Genomic DNA, 18,663 nt, shown 5'->3' with positions numbered 1-18,663 from the left:
GATCTTCTCGTCTGGTCTTTTGAATTTCGGCCGTGCTGTCGGCTTGAGCCTTCTGCATTTCAAGCAGACCGTTTGCCATCTTATCCATTGTCCTCTCAATGGCGTCCAGTCTGCTTCCAACGACAACCTGAAAACTATCCTGGCTGACATTCATCTCTGCTGCCAGGGTGTGTACCCTCTGAACATTTGAGGGATCCTGCCCTTCCTGTACGTCTGCTACCAATTGCATTTGTGCAGCTGAAAAGAAAATTAGAAATTATTATACACATTCATCATACATTTGTTTGAAGGCTCACAATTCGATATTTACTCACACAGGGATGTAGAAACAGCAGGCTGCTGCACTTCCACCTCGTCATCCTCTGATGAATCCTGTATGAGATCTGGCCTGTAGTGGGAACCAATCCCCGACGCTAGTCCTCTGCTGGTCCGTGGCACCTCTGTTTGCAAAAGAAAAAAAAAAGTAAGTTAATAAACTATACAAAAATGGTACCCCTCCCATCCCCCCACCCCCACAAAAATAAATACAAACCTTCTCCATGCGGTGGTGCCGCTGCTCCAGGAGCTTCACTTGTCCTCAATTCTGGAGACTTTTCAAGGGTCTGGCTGGATACGTCTGCACGGCTGTCTTCAAACCCAAGAAAAGTCTCGTCCGTTAACCCTGTAGACTTAAACATTTTGGGTGATGGGTCCACAAGGGTAGTGTCTTGTTGAGGCTCTTCGGTCACAGTCCCAGAGATCCTGGAGAGATGACGATCTGGTGATGGCCTGCGCAGATGATGGTCCGCGCGCTGCTGCTGATGCCTGCTGCGCAGGTGATGGTCCGTGCGCTGGCGATGTCCTGTGCGCAGGTGATGTCCTCTGGGCAGGCGTGTCTGGAGAAAAAAACACATTAGCAAATACAAAAATATTTTTTTTTAGTACAGCTCATCTGAATGTATTCTTACCATCATGCCTTCTTTTGGACTGCTTGTCTCCCGCCGTCTTCCGTCTTCTGGGTGGTTCTTCCTCCTCAGGAAAGCCAGCAGGACGGCTGGAGTCCACACCTCCGCGAACTACTTCGACCATGTTAGGGTTCATGCGCCTTTTGATAACATTCTCCCAGGGTAGCCACTTCAGATTGAGAGCCGGACCACCTCCCGTAGCTGTCTCATGTCGGCGCTGAATCCCCATCTTCTTTTTGGTCTGTCTGCGGCAATCACTGTACCGCTTCATGCAGTTTCTGGTGCTCCGGCGGTTTCCAGATACTGCAGTGACTTGTCTCGCGATGGCATCCCAGATGTTTTGCTTGGTCTTAGCTGCTGTGGTCTGTGCCCTTGATCCATACAGAACGTCGTAGGACCTGTCGACACCATGCACTAGGGCACAGTTTTCCGCCTCAGTGTATCTGGGTCCACGCGGCTTCTTCGGTCCTGCATCTTCACCAAAGGCTTCCTCCTCCGACTGCTCCTCTGGCTGGCTTCTTGCCTTTAGGGATAAAAAAAACAAAACATGCATTTACTAAGATCGGTATGTACCTGTGAGTGTCAGTATCCCTGGCAGTGCGCAAAGATACCTGTAGGTCTTCATGGCAGTGCGCAAACTAGGGTGTGTCAAGTTGGATGCTATTGTGTCTGCAGGTGTTGTCAGTATTCACCTGTCTAGGCTTTTTCTTTTTCTTTGACATCTCCATTTGGTCCCTTGACGACCGCGGCTGGTCACTGCATGACTGGTCGGTCGTATCCTCCTCCTGGGTCGGCTCCGGCTCCCACTCCTCATTGCTATGCAGGGAAAGATCTTCTGAGGGGTGGGGGGAAGGGGGGGATCGGGACCACTTAGCCGTAGACATCTCTGTTGTAAAAAGAAAAAATATATATGTTTACAAATTTAACACACATTACAAAATTACATGTAACCACACGTCATGCTGCTGAGACCTCAGTTCTCAAGCAGGACAAAACACACACAAAATAATAAAATAAAAAAAAAGAATAGAAAAAAAAAAAGCAAAATAAGCCAAAAGCCCTGTACAAGCATCCCTGCACATACTGAAGGTCAACCAGTGCTAACACAAAATGGCTGACACAAACAAAATGGCTGACAGTCACCCCAAGCTAGCCAAAAAGCATCCCTGCACACTCTGGAGGTACACCAGTGCTAATATAGGAGCAAAATAACATGTTTGGCAAACAAACGACACAACATGTTGACCGCATGGCTGACACAAACTTGCTCCAAGTCACCTCAAACAAGCCAAAAAGCATTCCTGCACACTCTGGAGGTACACCAGTGCTAAAATAGGAGGTAAAAAACCTGTTTTGTCAAACAAACGACACGACATGTCGACCGCATTGATACCGACACACACTAAAATCAGCCCAAAGTAGCCAAAAAGCATCCCTGCACACTCTGGAGGTACACCAGTGCTAATATAGGAGCAAAAAAACATATTTGGCAAACAAACGACACAACATGTTGACCGCATGGCTGAAACAAACTTGCTCCAAGTCACCCCAAACAAGCCAAAAAGCATCCCTGCACACTCTGGAGGTACACCAGTGCTAAAATAGGAGGTAAAAAACCTGTTTTATCAAACAAACGACACGACATGTCGACCGCATTGATACCGACACACACTAAAATCAGCCCAAACTAGCCAAAAAGCATCCCTGCACACTCTGGAGGTACATCAGTGCTAATATAGGAGCAAGAAAACATGTTTGGCAAACAAACGACACAACATGTCGACCGCATGGCTGACACACACTTGCTCCAAGTCACCCCAAACAAGCCAAAAAGCATCCCTGCACATTCTGGAGGTACACCAGTGCTAAAATAGGAGCAAAAAAACATGTTTGGCAAACAAACGACATGGCATGTCGACCGCATGGCTGACACAAACTTGCTCCAAGTCACCCCAAACAAGCCAAAAAGCATCCCTGCACATTCTTGAGGTACACCAGTGCTAAAATAGGAGCAAAAAAACATGTTTGGCAAACAAACGACATCACATGTCGACCAGATTGATACCGACACACTCTAAAATCACCCCAAACAAGACAAAAAACATCCCTGCACATGCTGGAGGTACACCAATGCAAAAGCATGACCCAAAAAGTCATTTTAAGAAAGAAAAAAAATGTGAAAAACAACCCCAAAACACAAAACTCCCCCCAAAAATGCAGCAATACAAGCAGGAGCTATACACATACCTGCACACATATATATACATACCTCAAACACCCCAAAGACATACCCCAAACACCCCATGTACACCTCATGGCAACCCCCACTACACAAACGCATACATGCAACACCAGACCCACATGTTGTACTTACCTAAAAATGTAGAAATAGCTCCAAAAACGACTCTCCTCCGGGGTAACAGGTATCCTCCTGTCTGTCATGGATTAAAGCCTGCTGGGTGTCCAAACTATACCACAGCAAACAACAACCAATTTGCTAGCTCTGCACCACCTCACACCTCTCTGCAGGTTCACAAAATGGCTGCTGAGCACGCAGCAAACAAGCCCTAATAAAGGGCTGCAAACGGCGGGAAGTCGAATTCAGGACGCCCACTACTCGCCAATTGGTCCGTTATCCGCCAAGGGGAGTGTCGAATGCGTTTTGTATTGCATATGGTGAATTCATGGTCCCGGCGGCAGGGCTGCAGCTGTCGAGTACAGGCGAATTTTAAAACGGACGAAAAAAAGGTGCAATTCATCCGGAATTGCATATATCCCTCAGATTTTAGTATTTCCAGTAGCTGTTCTTCCACGGTGTGGATTCTTATAACTGGTATCACCTGCAAGTATACCCTCACACCAGAGAACACACCCGAACAAAAAGACGGCCAGAATGGCCTAAATTAGATATGATACCAATTTGTTTTTATTAAAAAAATATATAGAGGCGGGACTGAATGGCGGGACGGAAGTTCGACTGACGGCGGCGGAGCGCTGAACCGGAGATGGCCCCTGGAGCGGAGGACACTGACCTGGCTCCCCCCTGCTTCCACGTCTGCGCTGCAGTGTCCGGAGGCGAAGCTGGGCGACGCGGCGGTGATCGGCTTCCGTGACGGGTGCCGGCTGAGCGGCGGCGGAAGATCCCAAGAGGCACTTATCATCACGGGCGAGGTGAGAGCCTGCTGAATCGAGCCCGTCTGCTACCTGGGGGGTGGCCGCTACTGCCCTCGGCTCCTGGGGTGTTGAGGTCCCTCTCCAGCCCTCTGAACCTGTTGCCGGAGTTTGGACATCCGGATTACTGAGACCTTGTATAGTGCAGTGGCGGTGATTGCTGGGGTAAGGATGGAGAGGGTGACCTTCCGGTGCCCCACCGGCTTGCTCTAATCAAATAACTGGAGACGAGACTTGTGATTTTGTGCAAAGAATAAATGGTCACAGCTTTATTTCCACCTAATACCAAAAACATGCCATTGCAGGGTAAAAAGGAGAGCAAGCGGTGCACGGCTTTCCCGCTGTTTAGAGAAATGCCTGGGGCATGCCTTACCGGCAACGGCCACGCCCCCTCCCCGCCTGAGGTGTACCCGGCCCGCCCTTGTTGGCCGACGGACCATGCCCTCTGCGCTGGGGGACCAGCTACCATGCGCATAACACCCTACCACGGCGCGCAACCCGTATGGCCCCTGCCACATTTAGCTGGAACCAGGCGTACGGCCTACTAATTGGTGACTTATGTGAGGCATTCTGACAATCCCCCCTTACCATGCCTTGTGCAACGCTCCTTCCCCGCAACCCGCTGTGACAAGAAAATACAAACGATTTACACCAAACCATGTTTATTGCGATAAAACAAAACACCGTAATAACTTCTCACAACGTGTCATATATTAGCAAGTGACGGAAAAAAAAAACTGCCTAAGTCCTGCGCTCCCTTGGCCCGTTCCCTTGTCCTAGCTACTACCGACCCTGTTCCTTGCCAACTCAGGGCGGGTGGGTGGGCTTCCTTTCCTGTGTGGGGAAAATGGAGCTATAAACTCCCTCCCCCCGGCTGCTGCTTTTATCTGCCTCTCCCTCCTCACCCCCCCCCCCCCCCCGCCTCTGGGCCGCACCTTTTACTGGCCCAGGGCTCCCTGCAGGTGATGAAAAGGGGAGGGGGTCCTGCCTCCCTGCGGCCAACCCCCCCTCCCCTGGCGTTCGCTCCTTCGGGCTGCCCGGCACCCCTCCTCCTTATCCCGCTGCGGCGCCATTGCTGCCCTCTTCGCCCCTGTAAGGATGGAGAGGGTGACCTTCCAGTGCCCCGCCGGCTTGCTCTAATCAAATAACTGGAGACGAGACTTGTAATTTTTGTGCACAGAATAAATGGTCACAGCTTTATTTCCACCTAATACCAAAAAAAGAAGAAAACTCCTCTTTTCTATAAGACAATTCAGAAGTATAGAATCACTGTGAGCCCAGTGGTCCTCTCTTTTCCTAAACTTTGCAATTTCTGATATTAATACTCACAATTTCTGAAGCAAGAGGATATAAAGAAATGGAAACGATAAAGGTGATACACATAAAATGGAACATGGGAATGACCGATACATCGGCCTAGATGATTCTAGGAATTAGATGGATTAAAGATGGGATGTAACATCATAATAGGATAATTACTAAAGAGTCTCTCACCATCTCACCAATTGGAAGTTTGTTCTTGTAATTAAGTGAGGTAGAATGACTCAATATGGAATGAAAAGTAACTGAAGAATTATTAACCAACCTTATTCGAACGTAGGTGGTAATTGTGGGTTAAGAAACATAGGTAGAATTGGTGAATATTATTAATACACAAAAATTAAAAACAATGATAATAAAGATGTATATCCTAGGATCATGGGTTGAAAACACAGAGTGGTAGTGGCACAGTGTGTTCATTTGGATTTTAGGCACTTCACTTAAGCATGTGTATGGGAAGGGGGTTGGGGGGAGGGAGGGTAATAATAATTTTTTGAGGATAAACACTTATTACATCTAATGAATTAACACATAATAATGAGAGAGAACACTATATAATTACAGCACATAGTTATAAACTTAGTATAATTTAATCTATCTCCAATGAGAGAGACTTGGAGATGGATTGCACATATGGATTGAGGGGAGGGAATAATCACTAAGGAGAATGGAGCACAGTGAAAGAAATAGGACTTGCACTTTTTTCACATAGTAATATTGAAAGGGAATCATCAGTGTAAAAGATCTATAAAAATAGGAGATCATATAAGATAGTGACCAATATCAGGACACCAGTATGTAGTATTGAGATCAAAAGAACAACTTTTGATGTATAGTAATGTATTAGGAATAGTCATCCAATAGAGTAATGAAAAGATAGTATTGGGCACGAAGAAAAATAATATAAAAAATAATTAATTGGCATTAAAGAAAGTAGAATAGGGTTGGATGAGTAAAACTAAAATTAAGATATTTCAAACATATGAGAATTCTTAAAATAAAAGATATTTAATTATCTCAAATTTAGGTCAGAACAAAAATTTACTTTTAAAAATTTGATATTGATAATTTTTGTAGGAAGAAATGTACTGTAGGAATTATTACTGGGATTAAAGTGGTAATTCTGAGTACAATAAAATTCTAAATATTGTTTTATTAATACTGACATATTTATCTGATTCCTCAGATCACAGTTGTAATGATATAATATAATGGAATGTATCACCATTACAGAAATAGCAGGAATACCAATGGCATTGTAGTAATGTCAGGATTCATGCTATAATTGTGCAGCAGGATCTGAATGATTGACAGCCTTTAGATCCAATCAAGATAATATGTGGGGGATATAAGTAGATGGAAATCCTGGCTCTGGTTAGTGCCCTGAGGAAGCCTAAGGTGGAACGGCCGTGGGCTGCTTCCGGGTGGTGTTTAAACTCAAAGTAAAGATAATAATGTGTCAATAATTGTAATGTAATTGTGTTGTCCTCCCTCTGAGATAAGCAATAGACCTCAAGATCGCTCCCTCTCACGATCTCCGCTGCCGGCAGCGGCTTCGTGAGTGAAGCCGTCAGACGGAGAGAGAGAGCGGGGAGTCCCGGCGTCAGCCCGCACACACGCTGAGCTCAGTGCGGCCAGCGGCATTAAGACGGGCGGCCGGCTTTCAGTGCTCACCTGTATTATCTATGATCACAGCCTATAAAGCTACATAGTGCTGTGATCGCAATACATTAAATCTAATCACTATCAACAAACAATCAGTTTTATCAGACAGAATAATAAATGAATTGAAAATATTACTGATACTGAGGGATTGTAATGAAATAACAGTGTTGTGCACGGCTGCTCAAAATATATGCAATTACTCTGATGGGATGGAAGCGTGATGGTTAATATATACAGGCTAACGGATAGTTTTTATAGTGGGAAAGACATCCCTTGAATAATATAGAAAGGATGGTGTGTTAATCACAGATAACTGGGCAATATTTAATAAAATCAAGTGAATATCAAATAGCTATAGCATATAAGAATATATCTGCAAGTTTTTGCGTCTATCAAGGATAATTAGTGGAGGAAATATTTCCCCTGCATGAAAGACTAGCAGTGACACATCCTTGGAATAAAGCCAGCAACATTTATTAGCTACAATTTATAAGAATAGCAATAGTAGCTACATTGTATAAGAGCATACTTGAAATTGTTGCAAAAGGATAAGCAATAATACTGCCAGCCTGTTGTAATCATTAAAAAGCAGTTTATAGGACAACACTAACAAAAGACACGCATACTATGTTACAGGCAATATAGCCTTTATTGAGTTAACACTTTGAGGGATCACCATTCCGAAATGAGTAGTTTTTATTATCACATTCTGATTTTCTTATTCACACTATATTTTAATATTTCACCAATTCCTTACATTTTTAATGTATATCCGATAAAGAATAGACATTTTAAGTAAACAATTAGTGGTTGAGTGCATCCAAGAAAATGCTTCTTTCTTCTTTGGTAGCTTCATACGAGTCCAGGACTCAAAAGCATTTGGAGGGCACCTGCGTACAGGGTCATATAGGGTCGAGAAAACCCAAAATATTTTCAGCAACTCTGAAGGTACCACAATACATTTGAACTGTATACACAAGAAAATTATAGTGGTACGGGATTACACAAACTATATGTACATATGGAAAAACACACTGGTGGGGGGGAGGGACATGGAGACACATGCAGGCAGGGTCACACAAACACACACACAGGTGCCCTCACCTTGATGACTTGTAGCCTCCAGCTGCTGCTCCCTCCTCTTCCACGCTGCCAGCCAGGGCCCAGGAGAAGAGCTGTAGAAGATGCTGCTGTAGCCCCGCCCCCTACTCGGGTCATATGAGCATGTGCTGGGTTCCACCAATCGGGGCTCAGCACATGCTCCTCTGACCCCTACTGTCAGCAGGTTACTCTCTGCTTCTGCTGCTCATTGTCACAGAGCAGGCAGCCGGCATCAGCAGCTTGAAAAGGTACAGAGGAGGGCGACCAAACTAATTAAGGGCATGGAGACGATGGAATACAAGGAAAGGCTTGAAAGACTAGGCATGTTTACATTGGAAAAGCGGAGACTAAGAGGGGATATGATCAACATCTACAAATACATAAGGGGACAATACATAGAGCTTGCGCGGGACCTGTTTTTGGTTAGATCAACACAGAGGACTCGTGGACACTCGCTCAGGTTAGAGGAGAGGAGATTCCGCACAATACAGCGTAAAGGCTTTTTCACGGTAAGGACAATACGTGTTTGGAATTCCCTGCCCGAGGGAGTTGTAATGGCAGAATCTGTCAACACCTTTAAGAATGGGTTAGATAAATTCCTATTGGATAAGGATATCCAGGGGTATGGTGCATAGTCATGCATTATAGTTACTATAAATAGGGATAAAAATGCAATGGCTGACGGCAGCATCAGTCAGAAATTTTAGTCAAATCATCATGCATAGGACACCACAAATAGGTTGAACTCGTTGGACAATTGTCTTTTTTCAACCTCAGATACTATGTTACTATGTTACATTGATGGAGGCGGGCAGGCGAGCAGGTACAATGCCCTGGCCAGTGGCACCCCCTTCTGCTGGGCCTGCCACGGTGCCCAGGGCACATGCCCTGCTCGACCCCCCTTAGTTACGCCTCTGCTTTCGATAGGTAGTTTTTGTCGGAGAAAGACGTGCAGAGATGTTCTCATACTTACAGACATTTTTGATGATATTTCTCATTATTACAGCAGGTCAGGGAGCACCTATTGTGGCAACTGAAGGTAAGTGCCATCTTCCTACACATTGCTAATCTTCTCTATTCTCTCTGTGGCCTTACATCAGCCACACATGTAGGTGTCTCCGCAGACCATGCCGGTGTCCAAGGGACAGAAGACCCTTATGTTCCTACAGACACAGGTAACTAACAGTGATGAAAGTCAGACATATATGTGCTATGTGTTAGTAATAAGGATCAGTGACATCTTCCGCTGGCAGCAGCTGGGTGAGATTGGGGCATCATTTGCCTAGTATTGCACTTATGCCCATAAGTCAGCTTTGTGCTGCAGAATATAACATATCAGCAGGTGCAGAGTACTCAGTGAGGCATTCCCAGGTTAGGGCGCAGGTTACTCCTCAAAATACATGTGACGGTTACACACCATCAGGGGCAAATGCAGGATTTCTAGGAAATGATATGCGCTGAGCTTCAGCATATTCTGCACTTACTAGTGACAACAAAGCTGTTTTCAGAATTGTTTCATATAAGGAATTGATCCACGTGTAACACGGCTGTAAATGACATGACGCTTATTCACAGAACCTTCTTTCTTTCTTGCAGGATTGCTGATTGCCGCTACATGTTTCTGCTTCTTCTCATTGGCGGTAATGCTGGCCTTCTGCATTTACATCTGGTAAGTCAGTGATATCATTTACAGATAAAGGGCCCTATTCAAAGTTGTTAGCAAACCAAAAAAGCCCACTAATGGGCAAAACCATGTGCACTGCAGGTGGGGCAGGTGTAACATGTGCAGAGAGAGTTAGATTTAGGTGTGGTGTGTTCAATCTGCAATCTAAATTGCAGTGTAAAAATAAAGCAGCCAGTATTTACCCTGCACAGAAACAAAATAACCCACCCAAATCTAACTCTCTCTGCAAATGTTATATCTGCCTCCCCTGCAGTTCACATGGTTTTGCCCAACTGCTAAAAAAGTTTCTGTTGCGATCAACTTGGAATTACCCCCCATGTGCACTGCAGGTGGGGCAGGTGTTACATGTGCAGAGAGAGTTAGATTTGGGTGGGTTGTGTTCAAACAGAGATCTAAATTACAGTGTAAAAAAAAAAGCAGCCAGTATTTTCCCTGTACAGAAACAATATAATCCACCCAAATCTAACTCTCTCTGCACATGTTACATCTGCCCCATGTTATATAATGTGCCTCTATACACTGCACTGTGAAATGCGTTTAGGATATAGGGGGCTAATGGTTTTTCTGTTCTGCTACTGAGTACTTTTCATTCTTTTTGTACATTTAGGAAGAGACCAAAGTCGGAGAGAAAGTCGGACCCCGATATTGAGGCTGGAGACAATGGCAGTTGGAGCATTCTGGAAGAAGAACAACAGGAAGAAGAAAAAGCAGAAGAAGAAGCAGAAGAAAAAGAAGAAGCAGCAGCAGGAGAGGAAGCAGCAGTGGACATCAATAAAGACAGAGCGGCACCAGAAGAACAAGTTTATTTTTTGGATGACGAGGAAACACACAAGAAGGTGGAGGCTGCTATGGTTATACCACCGCCCCAGTGTGCACCAATCACCAGCGGCTTTCTGTTTGATGAACGGGCTACTTATGAGTACCGCCTCCCTTCTGGATTTTTGAGCTGCATGATATTTGGAGGAGGCTAATATCATGCTTGGTTTGTCAGCATTGTTACTGTTATGCCATCTGGCATTCACTACTGGCAGGGCCCTCCAAAGTGGACAGGTCCCAAAAACAGACCACAGAAGAAAGACCTAGCGATCAACTTCCAGATGCTGCTTCAGAATCCCCAACAGCTGCTGCTGTAGTTCTCTGCTGCAGCTCTCCTCTTCCAGCATCTCTTCCAGATATGCAGGCAGCTCCCATAGGGAAGTGTGAGCCGCTCAGCACACTCCTATGCCACAGGGTAAGATCCACCACCTAGCTCCAGCGTTATAGCCTCCGCTCCCAGCTCCTGCCTTCCCTGTGCTCCACTCTTAAGGGGGGTACTCACGGAGAGATCCATGCTTAAAATCTAATCCATATGACTAGATTGCTTAGATTTTAAGCACAGATCACTCGTGTATACCCCCACAGCAATAGCGATGCGCGGCCCCGCACATCGCTATCACCGGTGCTAGACAATGGAGTGGGAGCATGCATGCAGGCCAATCTAGCACGTTGCTCATTTTACCCGCTGGGTGAAATGAGCGGCTCCCCGACCTCCCCCGCATTGCTCAGCACACATCGCGCTGTGCTAAGCAGTGGGTGAGATGTGTGCTGAGCGGTTCGCTCAGCACACATCTCTCCCATCTATATGGGCTTTTAGTTCCTGCCTTCCCTGTGCTCCGCTGAAAAGTTGAAGGTCAAGAAAAAGAGGAAAACCAGCAGCGAGATAGCATGATACAGTCACAACAACTATAGACACCAGACTATAAACACTGAGCCGCTTAACTTAAGTTCTAAATTTGTTCAAGACAGCTGTCCACAGGGTCATCATGAGTCAACATTGACTTGACGGAACTTAACAACAGCCACACCAATATCCTGATAATTCATCCTGTGGCCACCCTGATACTCTTCCCATCATTAGATGTCCTCCTGGGTGTGTTGCTGTTGGGCTCTGGACCTCCATAGTGCCCCCCACAGTAACATATCAGAGCAGGCTAGGATAGGGACTTGCAGAATATTGGGGTCTCTTGACATGGGCTGCAAGCTTAAATGTTTTGATCAAAACATGACCAAATCCCCTCTGTTTTATTTGCCTAGTGCTGTCATGGCAGTGTACAATTAAGGCTATAAATTGCCTTCTTGGGTTTGGTTCACAGGCCAGCCCTGTATGGATGTTCCCCTATGTAGGTGGAAGGTACATTTACCTGCATTGCAATGGCGTGCTGAGCATGTAGGCTTGGTGAGGGACTTTCAGAATATTGGTGTCCCTTGATGATGGGATACAACATACCGCCAAACTATCCTGCATTCAGTGATACAGTCCTGTTTTCCTAGGACTGTCCCGCTGTCTCACCTGTGGGCTGCTATGTGCCCCATGGTGGTAGGGTAGTTGGGAGAGCACACACCACTGCTCTATACGCCCCCCCACAGTGATGAGAATGGGGGTTGACAAAACTCCACCCACTTTCACATAGGCTATGTCCCCTTTGCGGTCACATGTGCGCACCTTTGCGGTTGTTCCCGCTCCATTGACCACAATTTTGGGAGGTATGCTACAAGCAGGCCCACTATCAGGGGGTGTTGCGGGCTCAGATGTCCCGAGACCAGCCTCTCTGACAGTGGAGAGGGCCCGGACTGCTCATACCACCATCCGCCCGCCACGATGCTCTGCCCATTTTTCATTACCGAGTTCTGGCACTTGCAAAGGGGAAGTGGTCGTTAGGTTGACAAGCATTAGGTCGACATACATTGATCGACCACTGAAGGTCCACATGCATTAGCTCGACATGGTCATTAGGTCAACATCTACTAGGTCGACAAAAAAATTTCGACATGAGTGTTTTTCCCATATTTTTACCTTTTTCATACTTAATGATCCATGTGGACTACAATTGGAAATGGTAACCTGTGCTGAGCGCAGCTGCAGCGGAGCGAGGTACCTTCATGAGCCATGCGAGGGGACGCGGTGCACCAATTGGGGTTCCCCATTACTTTACGAAGAAAACTACACCAAAACAGTCAAAAACTCATGTCGACCTTTTTTCTATGTCGACCTTGTACATGTCGACATAATGAACATGTCGACATAATGAATGTGTCGATCTTCAGTGGTCGATCCAATGTATATCGACCCAGTGGCGGAACAAGCAAGCGGTGGGCCCAGGTGCGACAAAATGCTGTGGGCCCCCCCCCCCCCATCCAAGTCCACCCCAGGGGCAGTGCGCGCCGTAGGCGCGCGCAAAAATACATAGTGGCGTGGCTTCGTGGGGAAGGGGTGTGGCCACAAAATAATACCAACACAGTAGTCTCCATTATTCAAATTACGCCGCACAGTAGCACCACTACACCAGGTAGAGACCCTTTTACACCTTACAGCAAACAGATTCCTCTTTTTACACATTACAGCAGACAGCGTGCCCTTTTTACACATAACGGCAGACCGCGTGCCCTTGTTACACATTACGGCAGACAGCGTGCCCTTGTTACACATTACGGCAGACAGCGTGCCCTTTTTACACATTACAGCAGACAGCGTGCCCTTGTTACACATAGCGGCAGACAGCGTGCCCTTTTTACACATTACGGCAGACAGCGTGCCCTTGTTACACATTACGGCAGACCGCGTGCCCTTGTTACACATTACGGCAGACAGCGTGCCCTTGTTACACATTACGGCAGACAGCGTGCCCTTGTTACACATTACGGCAGACAGCGTCCCCATTTTTACACATTACGGCAGACAGCGTGCCCTTGTTACACATTACGGCAGACCGCGTGCCCTTGTTACACATTACGGCAGACAGCGTGCCCTTGTTACACATTACGGCAGACAGCGTCCCCATTTTTACACATTACGGCAGGCAGATTCCCCATTTTTACACATAGCAGCAGGCAGATTCCCCATTTTTACACATAGCGTCAGGCAGTCCCCCTGTTTTACACATAGCGTCAGGCAGTCCCCCTTTTTTACACATTACGGCAGGCAGATTCCCCTTTTTACACATTGAGTCGGGCAGATTACCCCTTTTTACACATAGCGGCAGGCAGTCCCCCATTTTTACACATTGCGGCAGGCTGATTCCCCCTTTTTACACATTGCGGCAGGCAGTCCCCCCTTTTTACACATTGCGGCAGGCAGTCCCCCCTTTTTACACATTGCGGCAGGCAGTCCCCCCTTTTTACACATTGCTGCAGGCAGTCCCCCCTTTTTACACATTGCGGCAGGTATGCCCCCCTTTTTACACATTGCGGCAGGTAGTCCCCCCTTTTTACACATTGCGGCAGGTATGCCCCCCTTTTTACACAGTGCAGCAGGTAGTCCCCCATTTTTACACATTGCGGCAGGTATGCCCCCCTTTTTACACAGTGCAGCAGGTAGTCCCCCATTTTTACACAGTGCGGCAGGCAGGAACAAGAAAGAAGGAAAGAAGGAAAGAAAGAAGGAAAGAAGGAAAGAAAGAAAGAAAGAAAGAAAGAAAGAAAGAAAGAAAGAAAGAAAGAAAGAAAGAAGAATTATACTTACCCTCTCCGCTGGCTCAGGCTCCTCGGTGCAGCGTCTGACGATTCCCGGGCTGTAGAGAAGAAGGAGGACGGAGGTGAAGGAGGGAGCCGCAGCAGCGCTGTGTTACTGGTGGAGGCGCTGCTGCTGCTGCCCCTCTGCTTCCCTATAGGCTGTTCTCGGAAGACAGCCTATAGGGAAGCAGAGGGGCAGCAGCAGCAGCGCCTCCACCAGTAACAAAGCGCTGCTGTGGCTCCCTTCTCAGCCTCCCTCCTCCTCCTTCCCCCGTCTGTAGTACCGCTGCTCCTCTCCTCTCCTCTCTTCGCCGGGCGGCTGTGCGCTGCGGGCAGCGGTTGCCCGCAGCGCACAGCGGCATGTAATGAGTCAGTTTGACTCATTACATGCTTGGGCCCCTGGACAGAGGCGGGCCCCAGTGCAGTGCACTGCCTGCACTGCCGGTAGTTCCGCCTCTGTATCGACCTAATGCTCCACACCTCTTGCAAAGGAGGGGGAGAGGACGCTGCAAGCTTCTATTGTAAACATCACTCCAAAAATGGCCACCGCCACAGAGGAGACAGTCATTAAAGATGCTAGAGGAGGCTCCTCTAGTAAGTTTAATAGCTGTCTCCTCTAAGGCTGTGGCCAGGCCCGGCGTTATCCGCTCAGCGAAGGGATGCAGTGCAGGGAGGCGCTGGGATGGATAGGTGCTTCCCCTGCTCTACATCCCTTCCCTGCTGCGCCGTCCTGTCCCCCTCCTGCTGCTGCTGCTGCCACTGCTGTGTCTGTCACTGTATGACAGGCACTGGCAGCGGACACCTGCAGCATGAAACGCCTCCTCCCTCCCCTCACCTCATCTCATCTATGTGAGAGAGCCGAGTACAGGACAGAAGGAGGTGGAGCTACACGGGACGGTAGGGGGCGTGGCTAAATGGGACATAAGGGGGCGGAGCTACATGGACCTGGCTGCTGTACAGAGAGAGACTGGATTAGGTAAGTGGAGGGTGAGAGAGAAGTGTGTGTCTATGGTGGGTGTGTATGTGTGTGTGAATTGTGTGTGTGTGTACGTGAGGTATGTTTGTGCGCGCGCTCTATGGACGCCACTACTGGGGGGGCATTACGTATAAGGACGCTATTACTACAGGGGGGCATTACTTGTAACAACGCTATTACTGGGGGGGCCATTACGTGTAAGGATGCTACTACTAATGGGGCTGGGGGCATTACGTATAAGGACGATACTACTACTGGGGTGCACTACGTATAAGAACGCTACTACTACTGGGGGGGCATTACCTATAAGGACGATACTACTACTGGGGGTGCACTACGTATAAGGACGCTGCTACTACTACTGGGGGGGCATTACATATAAGGACGATACTACTACTTGGGGGCATTATGTATAAGGACGCTACTATTACCAGGAGGGCATTACGTATAACAATGCTATTACTACTGGGAGGAGGGCATTACGTATAAGGATGCTAGTACTGCGGGGGGCATTATGTATAAGGACGGTGCTACTACTGGGGGCGCATTACGTATAAGAACGCTACTACTACTGAGATGGCATTACGTATAAGGATGCTAATACTACTGGGGGTGCACTACCTATAAGGACGCTAATACTACTGGGGGTGCACTACCTATAAGGACGCTACTACTACTATGGGGGGTATTACGTATAAGGACGCGTCTACTACTGGGGGTGCACTACGTACAAGGACGCTACTACTACTGTGGGTGCATTATGTATAAGGATGCTACTACTACTGGGGGGGCATTATGTATAAGGACACTACTACTACGGGGGTGCATTATGTATAAGGACACTACTACTACAGGGGGGCATTATGTATAAGGATGCTACTACTACTGGGGGGGCATTATGTATAAGGACACTACTACTACGGGGGTGCATTATGTATAAGGACACTACTACTACAGGGGGGCATTATGTATAAGGATGCTACTACTACTGGGGGGGCATTATGTATAAGGATGCTACTACTACTGGGGTGCATTACATATAAGGACGCTACTACTACGGGTGAGGTATTACGTATAAGGACGCTACTACTACGGGTGGGGCATTACGTATAAGATTAATAAGATTGTGCTACATTGTGGCGTAATTTTAAATGGGGGTACTACTGTTCCCTTACTTGTGAGACCACAACCCTCTTTCCGGCGCTCGCCAAAGGAATATGGGAGGGCACAAATTTATAGTTTGCATGGCAGCGCCGAACACCCTAGCACCGGCCCTGGCTGTGGCCATTTTGGCAGAGTTTTTTTCAATTGAAGCTTGCAGCATACTCTACCCTCTCATGTGACAGTGCCAAGCTCGGTCAAGAAAAGCGGGAGGAGCTACATGAAACAGAGGTGTCGGAGCTACATGGAACCAGGCTGCTACAGCCTCTGATAGATAAGATGAGGGAGAGTGAGTGGGAGAGAGAAAGTGTGTGTGTATTTATTTTGTATGTATATATACGTTGGGGGGTGAGCCACGGGGGCTGCGTGACGTCTCACGTAGCCGCTACGGCCAGCGGGAGCGACTAACATCTCCCGGCCCGCCGCAGGAGCTGCGCTGGCCGGGAGTTACTCCTCAAATACAAAGGCATCACCACTGTGCGATGCGTTTGTATTTGTGCGGGAGGGGGGCTGGACTGACATGCGGGGCGGACTAGCCCTGTGCTGGGTGTCCCCCCGCATGTCAGGGAACATGATCATAGTTGTGCTAAATTTAGCACAGCTACGATCAACTCGGAATGACCCCCAATATGCGCAGATGGAAAGTGCCACAAAAAAAGGGTGGCCTCGCAAGTGAGGAACATAATATGACCCCACAGTAAAGCAACTGACACCATATTAAGCTGCACACAGTAATGCCCCTGACACCATATTATGCCGCACACAGTAATGCTCCTGACACCATATTATGCCGCACACAGTAATGCTCCTGACACCATATTATGCCGCACACAGTAATGCTCCTGACACCATATTATGCCGCACACAGTAATGCTCCTGACACCATATTATGCCGCACACAGTAATGCCCCTGACACCATATTATGCCGCACACAGTAATGCCCCTGACACCATATTATGCCGCACACAGTAATGCCCCTGGCACCATATTATGCCCCTGACACCATATTATGCCGCACACAGTAATGCCCCTGACACCATATTATGCCGCACACAGTAATGCTCCTGGCACCATATTATGCCCCTGACACCATATTATGCCGCACACAGTAATGCTCCTGGCACCATATTATGCCCCTGACATCATATTATGCCGCACACAGTAATGCCCCTGACACCATATTATGCCGCACACAGTAATGCCCCTGACACCATATTATGCCGCACACAGTAATGCTCCTGGCACCATATTATGCCCCTGACATCATATTATGCCGCACACAGTAATGCCCCAGACACCATATTATGCTGCACACAGTAATGCCCCTGACACCATATTATGCCGCACACAGTAATGCCCCTGACACCATATTATGCCGCACACAGTAATGCTCCTGGCACCATATTATGCCCCTGACATCATATTATGCCGCACACAGTAATGCCCCAGACACCATATTATGCTGCACACAGTAATGCCCCTGACACCATATTATGCCCCTGACATCATATTATGCCGCACACAGTAATGCTCCTGGCACCATATTATGCCCCTGACATCATATTATGCCGCACACAGTAATGCCCCAGACACCATATTATGCTGCACACAGTAATGCTCCTGGCACCATATTATGCCGCACACAGTAATACTCCTGGCATCATATTATGCCCCTGACATCATATTATGCCACACACAGTAATGCCCCTGACACCATATTATGCCGCACACAGTAATGCCCCAGACACCATATTATGCCGCACACAGTAATGCTCCTGGCACCATATTATGCCCCTGACACCATATTATGCCGCACACAGTAATGCTCCTGGCACCATATTATGCCCCTGACATCATATTATGCCGCACACAGTAATGCCCCAGACACCATATTGTGCCCCTGACATCATATTATGCCGCACACAGTAATGCCCCTGACACCATATTATGCCCCTGACATCATATTATGCCGCACACAGTAATGCTCCTGGCACCATATTATGCCGCACACAGTAATGCCCCTGACACCATATTATGCCCCTGACATCATATTATGCCGCACACAGTAATGCCCCTGACACCATATTATGCCCCTGACATCATATTATGCCGCACACAGTAATGCTCCTGGCACCATATTATGCCCCTGACA

This window comes from Pseudophryne corroboree, assembly GCF_028390025.1.
Source record: "Pseudophryne corroboree isolate aPseCor3 chromosome 8 unlocalized genomic scaffold, aPseCor3.hap2 SUPER_8_unloc_1, whole genome shotgun sequence".
In the NCBI taxonomy this organism is placed as follows: Eukaryota; Metazoa; Chordata; class Amphibia; order Anura; family Myobatrachidae; genus Pseudophryne; species Pseudophryne corroboree.
This window is presented reverse-complemented; position numbering follows the sequence as displayed.